Genomic DNA, 20,160 nt, shown 5'->3' with positions numbered 1-20,160 from the left:
TGATCCAGCAGGACAGATTCCCTGAAAACCAAGACGCGCCCACGCCCCCTCCTGTAGGCTAGGCCTGGCCACTGCCAGGCTGGGTGTGGGGGCAGAGAGCTGAAGCGGCCAGGGAAGGTCCGGACTCCGGAGAAGATGACAAGGGCAGCGTAAGGGAGTCTGGACATGGCCTCTAGTGACATGGCTGGGTGTGGGTGCAGAGAGCTGAAGCGGCCAGGGCAGGTCCAGACCCCAGAGAAGACATGGGCAGGGTAAGGGAGTCTGGACATGGCTGGGTGTGGGGTGCAGAGAGCTGAAGCGACCAGGGAAGGTCCAGACTCCAGAGAAGACGAGTGTTAGGAAAGATTTCATAATTGTAAGTAATTTTCCTTCCATGTGGCAACCCCCAAAGTTTTTGCTGTTGTCTTACACCCTGATCTAGACTTTGCCAGAGAAGTGCAGCCCTCCGCTGCACTCCTCTGGGCTTTCACTCAATTCTTCTGGGGAAACTGACATGCCCTTAAAACAGTCAGTACTGGGAGGCTTCGTTTTCCTTAGTCCTTTCCTCATGTTGCAGCTTTTGAGCAACATGAAACAAGAGTGCACCGTAACTTACATTACAGCGCTCTTGGGTCTCTAGTCATTCCAAAGGCCCTAGAACCTCTCGCTGGACTTATTATGAAATGTGCAAGTGTGTCACAGACAGGACTGGTGGCAGCTATTGTTTCTTTGTGTTTTGAACCCCTTTTTGCCATGTTAACCGCGCTTTCCGCGTTTGGCCCAAATGGGTGGCCTGGCCTCCAAAATGGCCATGCCACGAGGTTCTTTGTCCTGTCTCCTGACCGTCTTGCCCCTTCACCTTCACCCTCACCCAGGTCGAGTCGACCCGGGGCAGTCCTTATTAGGTCATGCACTTTCCCGCGAAACAGTGCTTTCGCAGGCTTCTGCATGCCTGGTGTGTGCCTCCAGGATGCGGGCTGGGATGTCTGTTCCCAATACACATCCTGGGTGCCAGAGAGTCTAGAGTGTCCTGAATTCCTGGGACCACCGTGGTCCGTGATAGGTCCATGTACGGTGTGAGTGTTTGTGAGCGGATCTCCCATTGGGCCCTCTCCGTTTTGCGCGAAGGGAACTTTGGATAAGAGGAGGCTGAAAACACCACTACCATGTCGATCTCCTGAGTTCTCACGAACAAAGGATCAGGAGTTAAGTATCCTGCAACTAAGAAGCTGAGTCGAGGAATCGCTGGTGACCCGCTGAAGGTTTGGCACCCTGCACTGCTGTCGTCCTGCGAGACCACTCAGCCTCTGATCTTACGAGAAGGTCTGCAAAGGCGCTTCAACCCTTTAGAATAGTGGGAACTATTCTCGGCATCTTCACCAAATCCTGTACGTAAGCCTTCGGAAGCGTCCCTGGGCCATCCAGTGGACTGACCAGCCTACACAAGAACCTTGCTCTGTCACTGCCGTCTGGCTTACTGCTAATCCCGTTCCTCGGCACTCTCACACGATTCGTACACTTGGCGTTCCCAGGTCTGAAGTGAGACGTGTGCTTTGGGACCAGAATACCCGCGGTTGCCGAGTTGCCCTGCTGTGGTAACAAACCTGTGCGTGTTCGCTGCATCTGGGACACCCTCGACCCCGACTCCTGCTGTCGCGGAATCAACACAGCGTCGAGACGTCCCTCTGATCGCATCTGAACCTGCCAGTACGGAAACTGAACCGGAGAAGCCTGGGTCTGCCTGCATCGGGGACCGGTGAGTAGTCAATACCCTAACCGGTCGCCCTCCTGCAGGAGCCTGTGGCTTTCCATCGCTGTTGAAAACAGCAAACCCTTTCCCGCACTTACGCCCTGCTTCTGCCCCCCAGTGGAGGCCTTGCCTGAGTCACAGGGATTTGTTCACCATCTTTTCGTCCACCTTTCTGAACTGCCCGATTTCCCTGAAGAGACTCTCCTTTGCCCGTTCGCACCCGCGTGTGCAGGTACTTTTGAGCACAAGGCTCCACTCTTCGTAGGGCTCCGACTTCCTTCTAGTTAGGTGGCCTCTGATGTCGAACTGGGTCCAACGATTACTTGCACTGCCCGTTTTCCTCCCCATCTAGGTGGTCTGCATATTTCGTGCTTCTAACTCTTTAGACCCCTTGGTCTTGTATATATATTGTATTGATTGTGATGTGTTGGTTTACTGGAGTTTTACCGCGATTCTTTACTATGGTCGATGTTACAAAGGCCTTGTAATAAATGTGTCTATATTTTTAATATAACACCTGTCTGGAGTAATTTGTAAGCGTCCTTGCTTTGTGTGCTCATTGCGGGCTTTCAGTCACCCTCACCCCTCTTGAGACCTAGTCTTGACCGCCGCCATCGCTACCCCGATTGGTCTGGCTTGTCCAGAGGTTACCCTGTTCCAAGAAACTAGGCTGGCATTCTGAACCTCTGCCCCTCCAGGACAGAGTTCAGAAATCCATCTTAACAGCTGGGTGTGGGGTGCAGAGAGCTGAAGCGGCCAGGGCAGGTCCGGACTCCGGAGAAGACGAGGGCAGCGTAAGGGAGTCTGCACATGGCCTCTAGTGACATGGCTGGGTGTGGGGTGCAGAGAGCCGAAGCGGCCAGGGAAGGTCCGGACTCCAGAAGAGACGAGGGCAGCATAAGGGAATCGTACATGGCCTCTAGTGACACGGCTGGGTGTGGGTGCGGTGCTGAAGTGGCCAGGGCAGGTCCGGCGGGGACAAGGGCAGCACCCGGGAGTCTGGACAGTCGCACTACAGTGGCATGCATGTGGCCGCTGCCTGCAAATGAGCCTCACATCCTAGAGGTTGTATGATACATCATCATATGTAATGGAGAAAATGCACAAGCCTGGTCATTAAGGTACAACCGCATATTCATTGTTGTAGTATGTGCACTAAAATTAAAAATGTTAACATCACGGTTAGAAGAGGTGGCCCGGGAGTGCCACAGCAGTTTAAGACATGGTCTGCCCGTGGCTGCGAGGCTGCTTTTAGTAAGTGCGACTTAAACTAGAGGAAAGGTGCAGCGGCAAGCTAATAACTGCATTTAGGGAAGGAAGACCTTGCTCTCCACTGTGAGCAGCCTAAACTCCACACACAGTATATATGGCTCATGCTCAGCAGACACTGTTAGGGTAGTGCTTTGCCTAAAAAAAGAAATGACTCAGCACCAAACCAAGTGGGCTTTAAATGCTCAAAAGGATGGAATTCTTAAGTCTCACACATTTTTTTCAAAGATTCAAATCTGTAGTAATTCATATGCTCCCAAGATGCTCTTTGATTTTATGCAAAGTGCCAAGGGTCTCCCTTTCACGTTGGTAATTTATTTATAGAACAGTGGGGATTTGGGGTAGGGGGGGCCTTACTGACTAAATTGTTTATATACAGAGAGCTGTAAATTTCTAGACAGCAATTTATCTACAGACAGACACAAAGGGGTGGATTTTCTTTTGGCATACAAGATGCAAACAAGGCCACCAGAGACCATGCAGAGTGACCCACTATACACGTTTACAGGGTGTCATGATGTACTGTTTGAGGCAGGTGCCCCACACCTTTAGGCCACGCCCTGAACCCTTTAGGACATGCCCTTTTGTTGGCATCCCACATAAATCACTGAGTAGCACTGATTGTTTTTTTCTACAAGGCAGGTAAACCATTGAGCAAGATTGCCATGTTATGGAGTTGCTCAGAATGCTCATTTTGTTGCGCAATGGCTTAGCTTCCCCATGCTGAAAAAAGGGATGGCCTGCCTGGAGGATGGTTCAAATAGGGAGAAAGGCAAAGAACAGACACTTGCGGTGCTGGTGCCTCGAGCAGCCGCCTCAGGCCTTACACCGAGGAACACTCTTCTATGTAGGGAGGGGGGGAGGGGAGAGAATGGAGACAGACATTGCAGAGAGGGAGCCAAGTACCCCGACCTCAAGCATCGCGCCCATGTTGCCTGTATGCTGGAACCAGAATGTGAAATACGTGCAGTACCAGTGAAGATACTGATACCAAAGAGAATCCTGGAAGCAAGATTTCCATTAAGAAAGCCATACCTGCACACATGACAATATGACGGCCATTTGAATGAAATACCAGAAGTATGAAAAATGAGCAAAAGAGTAAGCAAGACTGATGCACCCAGAAGAGATGCAGAGACAAAATAACAGATATTCTATAGACAATCAGGAAAGTATCAAAGATCAGACTATTTTCGAGAATCGAGATGAAGATGTTAATGTTACTGAAACAATGAAGATATCAAGTCATTTTACACGTGTACAGATGCAAAGAAACGCAAGTAGACAAAGTATTCTTAAGGCTGGCTATGTAGTGAATAGATTGCAGCATGCGCCAATATATATAGGAGTGAGTGAACTATGGATGAATCCACTATGCATTTTAGCAGAGCTGGACCAGAAAAAGGAAGGCTTTTCCAGTGTGTCGCAGCAGAAAAGTAATCGAATTACAGAAGTGAATCAAAGAAGGGCAAGGCTGGACCAGCCCCAAGAAGCCAAGGCCACTCTGGGCCGGAATGCTCAGACAATAGCTACAAACTGTGGGGTACATTTGCCAGCCCCAACAGAAACCCCCCTTACAGCAAAACCACATTTCCACATTGCACCCAAAAGCAGCTGTGCTTTCTTTTCATGGCGTAGGGGTGACAAGCGTTCAACCCTGCCACTACAAAGAATGGCTGCATTTGCTTCTTTCATCTAAATCAACCAGAAAATGACCTCTGCTCAGAACGGCATCACCTTTTTCTGGTCTGTCAGGTTGAATACTAAAGCTGCGCACAGGACTCCCAAGACGACTTGGAATTGTGATCTTGATTCATTTCCCCCACAAAGATTGTGCCTTTCAAGGAAACCCCTCCTGGCAGGTTTCATTTCTGCTGAGTAGCAAGAGGTGAGGCAAAAGAATTCCCAGAGCAGCCAACGTGCTGGGAAACCACTTGAAAGGCCAAGAATTCGGATTTCTACTGAAACACGTCTTGAATTTACTTTTGGAAACAAGTGAACTCACGCACAGTACTTCAAAAGAAGCTCTCCCACTTGCTATGTGTCAGTTTCATAGAACCCATTTGCCAAGCATATCCTTGTGCACAGAAATTGACCAGAGTTATAAAAGCTTTCAGAAGGTTAATGCCAAAGAAAATATGTGCTACAGAAACCAAATTGGGAATCTCAGAATGAACTGAAATAAACATACGTGTGAAATCTGATTTTGCAAAAGCAAGGAAACTGCTCTTTTGAAAGCTAAATGTGAAATCATCCCAATATTCACACACAAACAGTATTATATGTGTGGGGCTGGGGTGTTTTAAATGTAGATTATATTATGTAGATTATATTTTTTACAAAAGGACTTTACAAAAGGACTGGTGTTCCGGGGAAGAAAGAGAGAAAAAGGGAAAAACCAGTTTGGCCAAGCCAGGCACTCCAAAAAGGGACCAGCCCCTATGAGCATCTAAAAATGGCCCGAGTGTGGGAGTTCGCACTCTCGTCAGACTGACCGGCATTTCTACAGCAAGAAACAATGGACCATGGGGAATTAGCACTTCACAAAGAAGTGCAAGTTCCCTTCCATTCAAACTGGAGGACTTCAAAGGGGGAGTCATGGCAACCCCTGTGTAAGCTGACCAAGGGAAGACATTTGGCTGGGGGTTGGAAAGACTGCACACATTTGGGGACAAATCCAGCCCATTTAATTAAAAAGACTTTTTACATTAAGACATTTAATTCAGTAATCTAAAGAAGCAGTAATGTGAAATTATGACAGTTTTAATATTTTTGCACAAGTAAAATAAAGACCATGTGGGTCTTCCTGACATGTGGTGGACATGAACGTCAGTAAAAAGGCATTTCTGGGGAAAGTGTAAATAGCACAGATATGAAACTTGATGACAACATGCCCTTATGTGTAGCTATTTGTAGAATTTTAGATAACATTTTTTCCATGAGAAATTGTGAAAGAGTGACAAAAGGGCGAAGCAGCATCGCACAGACTGGGCATTTGAACCAGCATATTCCTTGTGAAATATGGGATTTGCCCATCTGATTTTTATAATGGTGATGATTGTAAATGTAAGGGTTGTTGTTCCATAACTTATTTTTGTAAAAGTAACTGCGGTGAAACAAATCCAGTCATAAAACACCCATATTTAAACTGATGTCACCTCCTTGGAACCAATCCACCCATAGGGAGGAGGGTACAACCATAGCCTGACCTAACCTATCCATGGGATATGGTCAGATTACTTCCGCTCAGATTGTAAGACTCCTCTGATATCATCCTGCCTATATAAGAGGGAGACATATGGACATTCAAAATACACCCTGCAAGACTCCAGAACCAGATCCAGAGGTAGTTGATCCAGATCCAGGCAGAACCACTGATCCAGAACCACCTATCCTGATCTAGATGCAGGCAGAACCACTAATCCAGTGAGAAAAGAAGAGAGGCCGCTGATCCCTTTTGGGAGAATCCAGACCCCTTTTGCCCAGCTGTTCCCATAAAGGAGAAACCAGCCGCTGCCCAGTGACCAGACCCTGGCCTCGCTGTCCAGAGACCCGGCTAAGCTGTCGCAATAACCCAACTCCAGTGCATTTTGTAAGTATCACCATCCCCAGCACCAAAAAGATGCATACACCGCTCTGTTATCTTGCATTCTGTCCAAATCCTATAAGACACCCTAGTAATTTCCCAGATTGTCAGCATCCTCTGCTTTATCCTGTCCTTAGAAGAATCTGTGCTAGTCTCCATATGTTGGTGTAACTCTTTTCAAATTCAGCTACTTGTGTAATTCCGTAGTACCATGTTTGAGAAAAAGTAATACATTTCCATATAAAGAGGAACGCAGTGTGAATTGGTTAAAATTGCAAATTAACCTCCTTGCGTGCAGTGTCTTTCTTCAATGATCTAGTCACTAAAATACAGCCTCAGTAGAACAAATCATTTCTGTTAACAAAACAGAGTTGCCCGTGAAATTGTTTTCATTATAAAATCCGATTTACCTTTCCTGTAAAGAATCCCATACTGCCATACCATAAAAAGTCATCCTTTCACTTAAGTGTCATCCCTGTTATGTGCCTTAGTACCCCATCAGAAAAACCGACTTAGCTGTTGCAATTCTGTCATGTCTGATTTTTGCTGCATTGCGTTCCTTCCCAAGTACATTTTCTTACCTGCATTCATGTTGTTGTAGTTCCCTGCCCTGTAGTTTGTAATCTTACTTGCCTTTTAGTGCAGAGACACAAATTCGTGTCGTATCCATTCTACCGCACATGTAAACTGACTTAATTATCCAGTGATTTCCGAGTGCCATTTTGCTCATTTTTCAAGTGTTTTTCATGTCATTTTGTCCTCCCATTCTGGGGTGGTAAATCGAATTTCCAATCTGATTGATCCCTCTTATTTGTGACTTGTCACAAGTGTCTCCCCTTCTCACCCATTTCTGTTGTGTACTTGCGACCTTCTGGGATTTCTTCTTCTTTACGGTCCGGGATTTGTATAGACCTGAACGCCGATCTTCGGCGTCCAGCGTGAGAGTAGCAGTTCAGTTTCCAGGAGCGTTACAAAAGTCCAGGGTAATTCTAGGAAGTAATTAAGGTACGCTCGGAGGCACGTGGGACCGTGAATCGAGCGTGGAAGGTTTTCCAGGATATTGGGGAGGAAAGGGAACAGGAGGGAATTCAAGGGACTGGGAACAAGGAATCAAGCGAGAGCAGCGATCGAACTCCGGCTAAGCACGTCGGACTACAGGTAGCGGTAGCGTTGAGACGCGCAGAGCCGTGGGGCGTCTCTCTTTTATAGGATGAGCAGCGTGGAACGCATAGACTGATCCGGAGCATTCTGTTCCGGGCAACCATGTTGGAAGGATAACTGCATGCAATCCCCTGCGAGTCAGGGACCAGGAGGTCCAGAAAGGACATAGACGACGGTTCATGACATGACTCCTTGCAACTCCTTTCCAACCACACAAAACTTATCCAGAAGGTGTTTGGGGAATGTTGCCGGGGGAGTGCCTAACAGTTGTGCCATCTATAAGTATGTCCAAAAGTGACTTTGCTTCCACATCCATTGAAATGTATGTGTCAAATGTCAGAAAGTTATATTAAGTGTATCATAACATTTTGTTGTATATTATCACCACACTGGTGATTGCTGCCCTAAGTTTGATTTTGAATTTAAAAATAAATATTGTATTACACACCGGCCTGGTTCATGGTCCACGGGTGTCAAGGGGGGTGTGAGACGGGTTGGGTGCCTTCTCAAAGCATTATCCAAAATCAATAAATTAAAAGCATTTTTATTGTGCACCACATCCCTCACCAGTGGAAAGAGTCCTTTCTGGAGTGTGCCGGGTCTTTAAATCCGTAACAAAACATGTGAAAGAAAAAACTCCTGTTCAGAAGACGGGCACGAAAACAATGAAGACGTTAGAGATTCATTAAATAATAGTATTTTAAATGCACCAAAAGCTCAAAACCATAGTCTTCAGTCACGTAGATGGCTGAAAATTGACAATTGCGACGTGCTACGCCTACGCAAGGCGATGGAGTATGCTATACTCCCTTTTATTCTCAGGCATGAAGAACAAATTCAAGGCCAATCTTCAAAGGGCTAATTGACTGGCAGACAGCAGTGTGATGATGGATAGTATACCAATTGCTGGGAAGTTAGTCAAGACCAACCCACCAGCACCTGGAGGCCAGCCTGCGTGCTGCTGACATATGTGGAAAAGTACTGACGGATGTAAGGGTGCCAACCAATTATAGAGGGACAGGTAGTAAAGAGCCCTATAGTTTGTGTAACCAATGGGATGTCGTGTATTTGATGACGTTCATAATGACCTGTGTGAGGGGAGGGCTTAGTTCCCCGACCTGATATTAGAAACCCTATCACTCTCTTAGACCAGTATGGAACTTATACCTAGATGTTCCCTTGGACCCAATCACTTTCTCTGATTGGTTTTTGTAGTTTGCCACGTAGGAGGACATCAGCAATTACAAGGTTTTATTATAGAAGATGCTTTTTTATAATATTTGTTGTGCGAGAAGATCGAAACAAATGGGCGATGTTCGTTGTAACTGCCTGTTTTAGACAATTGCAAATAAAACAGCTTTGATTGGTCAACTTCCTGAGTTAGTTTGATTATTGATGTTAATCCCCATCCATCTCAAAGGGCTGGGTCGAGGACGGTTCAACATCCCGCCACAGGAAAGGGCCATGGGCCCGCCAGGTTCAGCAAAAGCGTCTCCTACTGAAGGGAGATGACCCATGCCATGAGTGTCTTGAGAAGTCAGGGGGAAGGATGTGCATGACTGCACCTGGAGCATGGGGCAGCAACAACAGGCATGCCAGTACCCCTCGTGGCAGTGTCGAGGGGTAAAAGGATGCGTCGCTGTCTGCTGGGAGGCAATGAGGGCATGCCCACTCCCCTCATAGTGGCGGCGAGTGTCGCCACCAGACTGCCCCACCCCTCCAGGACATGAGTTACATCAGAGCAACACTGACATTGATCTTGGCCTGATCTGTCGAATATGGTACGTAGAGGTGGGTATGCCATTGCCCAATGTTCCGGCCCAGAAAAGGATGTGGACTGTGCTGGAAGTCAGACAGTACCTCAAGAAGGTGGAGAGAGCTGACATGTGCCCCATCAGGATGGGTGCAGGAACCCCATCTCTCATTGCTAATGGAAACCAGAACTACTGGTCACCAGGCCACCAGCCTCTGAGCGCGGTCCATACATAGCAGTTGGGCTACAATGTAGCAACGGAGCACTGAACTACTTTACAGCTGGACTGTCCTCTCTACATGGGGATGCATTACAGTTCTTCTGGGGCTTTAGGAACTGCTGTTGTTCAGCAGGAGGGGCATGTGTGGCCGACGACAGAGGTCCAGCATCAAAAGTGGCTGCAGTGACAATACACTGAACCAGTCCAATGGGCTCCAGATGATCCGCAACTGTAGAGCAAGTGCTAGGGTGGAGGATAGGCTAGACTTCTTCCATAGTAAACAGTTATGCATCCTACTTGCTGTAATGTTGTATGTAGGGGGCAAGACCATCACTATATGGGATTGCAATAGTGTGCGCTCCCCATTGAGCGCCACATAGGGCGTACATGCCAAAGTGGGCTCGGGGGAGCCAAGAGGCTAATATGCTTTATATTAACATGCTCCGAGGGTCGTGTGCTACCAATGCTCCTTTACTGACCCTTGCCTGATTAAGCTTGTCAAGGACAAAGGACTTCTTGTTGCTGCTCTATTAATTTATGTGGCCAATGCCCCACTCCTGACTAGCAGCAGACTTTCACATGTGCCATGGTTGTTCCTTTAAAGCTGGCACTGCCCTTCATGATTTCGAGCCCACAGACTCCCAGGGTTCCATCAGGTGGGCAACCATCCCACCAGAAAGCAGAGTCTGTGCACCTCACTGTATTGGATGACCTTGGATCTTGATCTTCGTCTTCTTCTTCTTCTTCTTCTTCTCCCTTTCTACCTTTCCAGTGGAGCATCATAGGGTCACTCACCATCATTCTGTTCAATTTATCAAGCCACCGCCTCACTTACTAGCCACTCAAACTCTCCATCTTATTCCTAAACCAATGACACCCAAATTCTGCAGATTTTAGGGATTGCTTGAGAGTTCCATGCCAGCGGTTCCTCCATTCACCGATTCATTGTCCACTCTGATGAAACAGTAGCCTGGGGACCAATGGACTCTGTGACACTCCTGTTGGTCTCCATTGGCTGTGCAGTCCCCCCCACCCCCACACAATGGTATTTCCATTTTAAGGGTCACAAGTTTTCCACGTTCTCCCCCTCTCCCCAATTGCATCCGACTACAGTCATCACTGCCACTGTGGCATCTCCTTTAGAGGAACGTTCCATCGATGCTTTCCCCAGTTTCCGATTAGGCTCCAGACTCACAGTAGCCCATTTGATAACAAACACTCATCTGAGCACATCACTCCTGTTGTGCAGAACTTATTCTAATTCCTATGGGCACGATCGCCAGTATTTTAGCCAAGCTGTCTCACTATACTGATCTACCCTTCCGGCTCTTCCTTTAAGCTGCTTCAGAGCCCTTCATTTTAAACACAAAAAGGTCAGAGCTGGTCACCCAAAACCCTGGCCCCCAGCTCTGGAGCTCCCTTCAAGCTGCTCTTCTGACCGTCAAATGCCTTGCTTTCAGAAAGAAAAACAACGTGGCTCTATCCTGTGAACAATGTATGAGAGGCTGGAACTTACCAGGGGGTGCCTGTGGTAGCGGGCAGAGAACATGTCTAGTAGCTTGGCTTTTTTTAAAAAAAAAAAAGTTATTCCGTTTATTACATTTAAACTTTTCACATAAATATACTTGAAACAACAAATAACTACATGACTGGGTTGCCGTGTGCTTAGCCTCCATGTGCAGACACACTCAGTAGTGGAATGCTATCCAGTGGTTAGATAATGCTGGCGCAATCGTTTTGAACCAACACGCCCTGGTTCTCTCAAAATGCCTTTCACGCGCTGCTGCAGTTCCGAGAGATTCTCCTCTCAACCTACCGAGGTGCACCCAGTGATAGCAGATTTAGGGTGATTGATGTTTTTGTTTGGTGGGAGTGGGTCACGCGCAACCTGTTTGAGCGACACCCGAGCCTGTGTCTGGAATGTTTAATATCACAATACCTCCTCTCGGCATGCGTCTGTGTGTTGCTCAGGTGGCAGCGTGTATGGTGGGGTCCTTTTGAAGGACACTGGCACCAGAGCAAGATGCCCCAGGCCCCGTGCTGTACAAAGTACGGCACGATGGAGGGCCTGGGGGGGTTAGGAGCAGGGTGGGGGAAGACAAACAGCAAGAAAAGCAAGGGGAGGGGCAGCCATGTGGTGCCCCCAACGCCAGCGTTGCCCAGGGAACCACAACAACCACCACAGGGATAGGTGTGAGAGGAAAGCAAGAGGGGGGCAGGAGGAAGTCCGGCCCCCCCAAAGGTACAAAAAAGGATAAGGGAGTATAAGTACCCCCACAGAAAGCAAGAGAAGCACAAACCAGGTAAGCTCCTAGGGCCTGGAAAAGGGGGAGAAGAAACGTTTTTGTTCTTTTCACAGGGTCGTCCATTTCCCTCACCTCGGTCGGGTAAGCGGAAGGAAGTTGTGCGGAGGAACTGAAGAAAGAAGGAGAAGCGGTCCGCTCACTTCTGTCGGGTAAGCGGTAAGAAATTTCTTGCCAAGGGACTATGCGAGCACCACTGTCAGTCGACGGAAGTAACTTCGCCGGGAACAGAAGAAGAAAGGAGTAGCGGCCAGCTCACCTCGTGCAGGTAACTGAAGGAATAAGGCGTCTACCCAGCCGGCTGCCGTAGGGGAGTTTCGCCGCCATAGGAAGAACCAGTTGGAGACACAGGATGTCGCCCGCTGACGAAGGAAGCAGCAGGAGGGCCGCGTCATCGTGCCGCAGTGAGGAGACCGAGCTCCGCGGGGAGAGGCAGTCGGAAGATCGGCATCGAGCGGCCGCAACCAACGGAGCGGGAAGGAGGGGCCACCCCGCCCACGGACACAAAACGAAACCATCTGCAACTGGTGCAGCCGTTGCCTGGTAACAGCGAGCAGTGAATGTGCGAATCTCGCAAGCGGGGGCACGCATACAGCAGACCAGGCATGGAGTTAAAGAGGCAGCTACCCAATCATTTTTGTGGCACCACGGTGAGCCTAAACGCAAAGGCACCTAGAGGAGCAATAAGAAGTCGCCGACATAGCTCAGTTGGGAGAGCGTTAGACTGAAGATCAAAAGGTCCCTGGTTTGCTCCTGACAAGGGGATGTTTTAAGCCAATCGATGTGGCACAGTCAATGAGTGGTGCCTTGTACCTGAAAGGTTGGGGGTGCAAACCAATCCTCCAACCTCAAAATTCTGGCAGTGTTGTGACCAGAAAATTACGATTTTGCATAAAAACCCATAAAACTAGAGGAAGGGAAGCAAACACGATACAAGTGTTTATTGCGGCAGGAAGGAAGACTTTCAAAGACTGGCAGATGAAAGAGCAAGAAGAGCACAAGAATTCAGCGAATGGGCCAAAAGGCCTGAAAGAGTATGGGGCCCAATGGGTCCTGGATGTCATGCAAAAGTAGGAGAGGGCAAAGGTAATGTCGCCTTTGCTGATAGAGGAGTCCAGCGGCAGCGAAGGAGAGGACGCATTACCACAAGGACAGAAGAGGGGGTGAGACGAGCCAAGAAGGACCCAGGAGCAGACGGAGGTGCCCAGGAAGCGGCAAAGAAAAGGAAACAAAAAAGGTACTCTGAAAAATGATGATAAAATTGGGAGAAAGATTGTAAAAATGTTGAAATCTTGCATCACAGTTCAGGGTAAATTGCCCAGAACCAGTGGTGGGAGAGGGAAGAAGCATAAAAAGCAAAGGGAGGAACAAGAGTTTGTTACATCAGACACAGAAAACAGTGAGGATGAAGAGAGGGACCACTTGCAGGCGTGGGTGAAATGGAAGGGAGTAGTGAGCAAGGAAAAGCGTAAGGGCGCGGGGTTGGAGGGAGCAGGTAAAGGTCAAGGGGCGGGGGGGCCAGGTCCAATAGACAGCAGGGTCCCCGCACCACAGGGGATACCAGCTGTTCCAGGTCCACAAAGGGTACCGCCGGGGTCCATCCCCCAGGGGACGATTCCCAACTCATCTGGGATGCCCACAGGGCTCACACCTTTAGCAATGACTGGGGAAACCCCACAGGGGGCAGTCCCAGCAGGAACAGCAGGCAAGGAGGGTGAGCCAGCAATGACAAAGTATGGCAGGCCCACGGTTGGAAAGGACGCAAAGCCGGTCCATGAAGGCACAGCCATGGTACATTAATGAAAAAGTGAAGGAAAAAATATGGAGAAAGGAGTTTATAGACATTTCTTCACTATTAGAATGCCAAAAAAGGGGAAGGAATGTATCAATAGAGGACATGAAAGATGAGAAAGGCTTATTAAGGAGAACAACAGTAGCAAGGAATTTTGATAACTGGATGGCAGCTTTTCAAATAATGTCCACTATTATACTGCATAAATACCCAGAGGACGGGGTACCTTTGGTCACATACCAGCAGAGAGTGTTGAAGGTGTACAAAGCATTTGAGGGAGTGGGGGGGGGCATGGAAAGAGTATGATCACGAATTTAGAAAAGAAATGGATTCCTTCCCAGATATAGGATGGGATGAGGAAAACTTTAACCTGTACATATTCAAGGTATTAAAAGAAAAATGGGACACCAGTGAGCAAAGTTCGGGAGGACAACAGAGAAGGCAATACTGGCAATACGATTATAGAGGCGATTACAAGTGTAGTAACAGAAGATACGAAAACAGCTATGACGGAGCAAGGGATCAGAGTTTTCGGAACAGGCAGTACAGCACAAAGAGAAGTTGGCAGAACAGCATACCACCAACAGCCCAGAGGGGTGGCAGGGGCAATACTGGGGCAACAAGGACAGAGGCAGCACAATGTCGAAATTTCGAGAATGGGGTACCATGCAGCTGGGGCATGAAGTGCAAATTAAGCCACAGGTGTGAGAATTGTAGGGGAGACCATAGTACCGCAAAATGCACCAGGGCAACGACAAACACCCACAGGGGGAATGGAAAACGGAATTAGGAGAGGAGATGAGAAAGGGGCCACGCCAGTTAGGATTGAGAACATGGAGAAGTGGCTGCAGGTTTTTCCAGACCAGGAAGCTGCAAAGGCGATCAGGAGAGGTTTTCGGGAGGGTTTCAACATTCCATTCAAAGGGTAGGGGTCTCAGAACATCCCAAAAAGTCTAAAATCCGCTTTAGAGAACAAGGAGCTGGTGTGCAGGAAAATCAGGAAAGAGGTAGAACTGGGGAGGATAGGGGGCCCCTACAAATCCCCGCCATTTAATGAATACATATGTTCACCGTTGGGACTAGTTCCAAAAAAGGAGATGGGCGAATTCAGGCTGATTCACCACTTATCATACACCCCAGGGGCATCAGTGAACGATGGCATACCACAGGATGCAGTGTCAGTGACTTACTCAGATTTTCAGGTAGCAGTAGAAGTAGTCAGGAAGGCAGGAAATGGGGCATGGATGGCAAATGCCGATATAAAGTCAGCCTTTCGTCTGCTACCAGTTAACAAAGAATCACAGAAATGGCTATGTATGCATTGGGAGGGCGAATATTTCATGGACAGATGCCTCCCCATGGGATGCGCCATCTCATGCGCCTATTTTGAAAAAGTGAGCTCATTCCTGCAATGGGCACTCACAAAGGAAATGGAGGAGGCCAAAGTGGTCCACTACCTGGGCGATTTCTTATTTGTAGGGCCACAGGGGTCAGATCTGAGTAGGGCCACTTTGAATAAATTCATAGCGTTAACGGAGGACTGGGGTTTCCCGCTGGCAGAAGAAAAATCTATGGGCCCAACACAAACAATCCAGTTTTTGGAATTGAAATTGACTCAAGGGAAGGGGTGTGCAGGATCCCGGAGGAGAAGGTGGCGGACCTACTAGAAACAATTAAAGGATAGTTCCGGGACTTTTTTTTTATTGTCCCTACGGGTCGGCCATGTGTTTGTAAGCATAAATCGGTAGATCGTAGGAAACTTTCCTATGGACCTTACCCGACTTTTCGCCCATTATCGCACTCGAAATCAGCCTCCATTTTGTGATAATCTTATCATTCCGCCGCATCGACCTGGCTCACCTGCCTTTGCGGCACTAAATCAAATCCCCCGCCCCTGAAACAGACATTATCAAAACATTCATATTCCCCGCCTCTCTCCGTGACGTGACTGTGCTGCGTAGGCAAACGCGCCCAGGCGTCTTCTACGCGACTCCACACAGACCCCGGAAATCAACACAGATCAGCTCACAATACAGCGCGCCACAATTCGGAATATGAAACTGTACTTTGAAATCAAACCGCAAGATTGTAAATGTGGTAAAGTACATTTATTAGACATCAAATGTTTAGAGAATATTCAGCGATTTGCATTTTTATTTGCTCATGTTCCAAAAAGTTCGTATTGAGGAACGCGATGGTCCTTTGCTGTACACAGGGTCTTAGAGCATCTCACAATACACAATTCGGAATGTGAAACCGTGGTTTAAAAGCAAACGGCACGATTGTACATTTGGCAAAGTACGTTTATTGGACATCAAATGTTTAGAGAATATTCAGCGATTTGCATTTTTCTTTGCTCTCGATCCAAATTAGTTCGTCTTGAGGGAAGCGATGTTCGTGTGCAGTAGACAGGGTGTTGGTTTACGATAAAAATAAGCTCTTCGGTCGCACTGATAATCGCATGGCTGTTCCAACAACGAGGCACTAGGCCACCACAACGGTAGGTATGTTGCATCTAACCGTTAGTACCGCGTAAGGGCATATTTGTACTTGGCGATCGTCCCATAAAATGGTCAGGGTGGTAACGTTGTTCACGCGGAGAAGCAACTGGCGGCTGTAGAAGCCGTCCGCCGGTGTCTGGTACTCGTGACACAGACAGTAGTGAGTGATGTACCTAAAAACATAAAAAATGAAATTAGTCTCACCATCAGATCCTTATTAAAATCATAGCGAGGACAGCGCTACTGGGTGTACACAAGTGTTTAAAGGCGTGGCGAGGCAGGGACGGGGGGGGGAGTGGAGTACAAGGTAAGTAGCATAAAATAATAAATAAATAGGGCCAGCTGGTGGCAAGTGCAAGGTAAGTGCAGAACAAGTGCTGGGAAGGGGGGCTGTAGGATACTGAGACAGTCCCCCAGTGCAGGGGTTGACAGAGAGGCAGTGCAGGTGGAGAGTGGAAGGGCCCAGGACCGAGGTCGCAGACAGTGGACCAGTTGTAGCAGGGGAGAGGGAGAGAGAAAGCAGAAGCAAAGAGGAAGGTTTTGAGGTGCTTCAGTAAAAGCAGATGTTTCTCCTCAAGATAGTGCGCGGTAGAAAACAATATGCCACATAGAACGAACAAGTACAACTGAACCCGTCTTTAAAGCCACTGTATAGTAATGAAATTGCGGTATACACTCATCAAAAGTTACTTACATTATATTTGCATTTTCCATTGTGTCTCTGTGTAGGGCAGACCCGAAACACCACTCCTTTGCCGACGTTACTTCTTCTAATGAACGTGGCTCATCGTTTCGTTTCTGAAATTTTATTCATTATCTTTTCATAGTCTTTCAGGATGGTCCCGGCCTGTCAAGGTCAAATCACAATAGAACCTTATACTGGGTCGTGGGCCGTTCCGCCACCCGAGCAAAACATCAAAGCAGCTGACCTTCACTTTCAGCGAGCACACATTTCTAGTTAGCTGCAGTCAGTGTAAGGGCATCTTGTCTGCGTGCCTTTTTTTTTATTGTCCCTATGGGTCGGCCATGTGTTTGTAATACGGAAACATTCTATAATTTTTGTAAAAATGATTTATATTACTGTTTGGTTTAATTGCAATGGGCCTGCAACATGAGGAGACTCAAGAGAACAGACAATCAAATTCCAATCATTTAAACCGTGATGTGTATTTCTCAATGAGCTCTGCTTTAGGTGGACATGGAACAGAGGCAATGTTGGGTGGCAATGCAGTTGTCCCCTGCATAGGTTCGTTCACCACTCCATGTATGTGCCTATCGAGGACATCTACGATAAGTCTCTCAATAAACTCATATTGCATATCCTCAAACACTGGTTTGATCACCCATTGTTTACTTCTTTTAGCGAAGGCCTTATTGTAGCGAAGCGTCCCTAAAGTTCCGGTCGTCCTACTTTGTTGACGGCCAACATTATGGTTATGTGCCAAGACCGCTAGAAGAGTCCGATTTATCATGCCTTCCATGCCAAAATGCAATCTTTTGGGCCTGTACTTTAGGCACATATTGTGGAACACCTCCAAATCTCCTGTGTGGCAGAATTCCGTGAGTCCCCTCAAATCTCTTGTTATAGTTTTATCAAATACAATCTTTTCAATGGCCTTGTGAGTGGGTGATGAAGGAATCAACCACTTCTTCTTCCGTGCCTCCTCTGTGGACAAATGACCATGTTCACATTTGTGGAAATGCTCATTTGTCGACCATCGATGTACGTTGCTACAGTGCAACATTACTGACCGCCATTTTTCCAGTAGAATTTCCAACGACCCTTCACATGTTTTTGAGCTCCACCAAAGATGGTTGCTGATTGACTTGGACCACTGTGAAATACCTTGCATATTTTTTTTTTTTCCTGCAGCCGACAATTTTTTATTGATTGTTTTTGCAAGATGCCATACGTCAAATTGGTGATTTATATTTTTGTACTCTTCTCTCATTGTCTTGGCAATTGAAACGTGTCTGTCCGTGGCTATCAGGTCGATCACCATTCCCCGCGATTGTAGTTCTTGCATTGATGCTACAAAGCCAACTTTCTCCATGGCCACTGAGGATGTACTTTGTGACACCTGCACGACCACCGAACTCACAATTTTCTTACTTTCCATGTCCTGAAAGTGGTAGGTGCAGTACTTGGCTGAAAATCCTGGGCTGTCGCACTGTCCATCACCGGCTAGCCTGAACCGTTTGCCCGCGAATGTACTATCAATAGACATTTTTTCCATTCTCCAAGCTTCGCTAATGGCTGGAAATAGATAATCGGTTTGGTATTTGTAGAACTGAGTTTTCGCAATGAAATGGATTCCCACAAACTGAAAGAAAGACTCTAACTTTTTAAAACTTGAACCACTAAAAAGTGCAGCCGCTGCACAAAGTAGATTGCCTGCTGGCAGTTGCCCCAGCATGGGTTGTGCAGACCATGCGAACGGATGATATTGTGTACAGGTGGCATGTATTTTAAGGTTAGTGCCTCGAATTGCACGAGTCACATTAATCAATGGCTCCCCACATACTTCCCCACCAACCCAATGCCCACATTTCATCATCATAATAATATCCATCAAACAGCTATCGAATACAATGAATTTGGCCTCTTTCCTTATACTGTCACTCTGCGTCCCAGCTGGTTCGGCCTGTAACGTTGAGGACATGTCACTCGCATGAAAGGTACAATCTCTGATATCGTCTTCCGCTATGCTGAGTGATATTGATGGTGTTTCATTGTCGTCCACTTCATTCGCTTCCATTGCAACATCTGTTCCTTGTCCGGAGATGGGAGAAGAAAACAATGTCTTCAACTTTCGCGCGCTCTTATTTTTTGCGGGTGTGGATTCTGTGAATTGATCTCCGACTGCATCCAAACTACCAGGAGGACATTCACTATCAATGGCTGGTGGTGGTATAGCTCCGTTGTCAATCACTTCATATTCTTCCCATTGGCACGATGCATCTCCAGTCTCAAGTCCCTGCCAAAAGGTTTGACAAGCAACATCTCTCGTTCGCTTCACTGTCTGTGTAGATCTAGTTCTTACACCCACTCGCAACTAGAGGACAGATTAGAAAAGGGATGTTCAGTTTAAACACAACTTACAGTATAGAACTATTGACAGTGACAGACAACATAATATAGTGAACAGGACACTAACCTTCTTTTGCTTTCTTTTCTTTGAAACTTTCTTGCCTCGAACTTCAACATCTGGACGCTGTTGCTCCGACTCGTGTGTGCATGTCTCCACTTCCTCTCGCGCTGCAACGACTATATTTTCATGATAAGCACATCCATCACTCACTGAGGCTCCATCGACTCCCTGAAACTTAGAACTTTCATTAGTATGTATAATAATATTGAAAACACAAAATGTACTTGGGGACCAATACCCATACGTACATCTCAATAGCAAAACACGAATGAACGCATTGTGTAGAACATTCAAACGACAATAGTTCACGCATTGTTGATCTAGTTAGATTGAACTGTCAAGATCCATACCTCGGGCTCCGCATAGACTTCCATTGATGATAATATTGAAGATGACGCTTCAGCAACTCCCTGAAACACAGTAATTGCATTAGTATGGTTTTCTATTTTGTTTAAAAGAACATAAACTTTCTGCAGGCGTCAACGGCTCATCTAAATAGACCTGCACAAATGATCAGTTGTCTAAAATAAATAATGGATATCTAAATATGATTCGATTTGCTCCATCGTTGGAAGTGTCACCACCCAGAGATCTGCATCAACTACTAGGGGTGATGTTCTTGTAGAAGAAGCTCCGTCAGCTCCCTGAAACATAGTACTTGCGTTAATAAAGAAGGAAGTATAGCGGATGTAAT

General features: G+C 47.2%; 1 protein-coding gene across 9 annotated transcripts in view; it reads right to left on the bottom strand.

Annotated features, from left to right (window-relative positions):
• PACSIN3 (protein kinase C and casein kinase substrate in neurons 3) overlaps positions 1 to 20,160 on the bottom strand; it is a 564,411-nt gene that overhangs the window by 481,180 nt on the left and 63,071 nt on the right. The gene's annotated exons all lie outside the window — the stretch shown is intronic.

Source organism: Ambystoma mexicanum, chromosome 11, assembly GCF_040938575.1.
Source record: "Ambystoma mexicanum isolate Mex_15411 chromosome 11, UKY_AmexF1_1, whole genome shotgun sequence".
NCBI classification, from domain to species: Eukaryota; Metazoa; Chordata; class Amphibia; order Caudata; family Ambystomatidae; genus Ambystoma; species Ambystoma mexicanum.
Note: the sequence above shows the minus strand (reverse complement) of the source record. Positions and strands in the feature narration are given on the sequence as shown.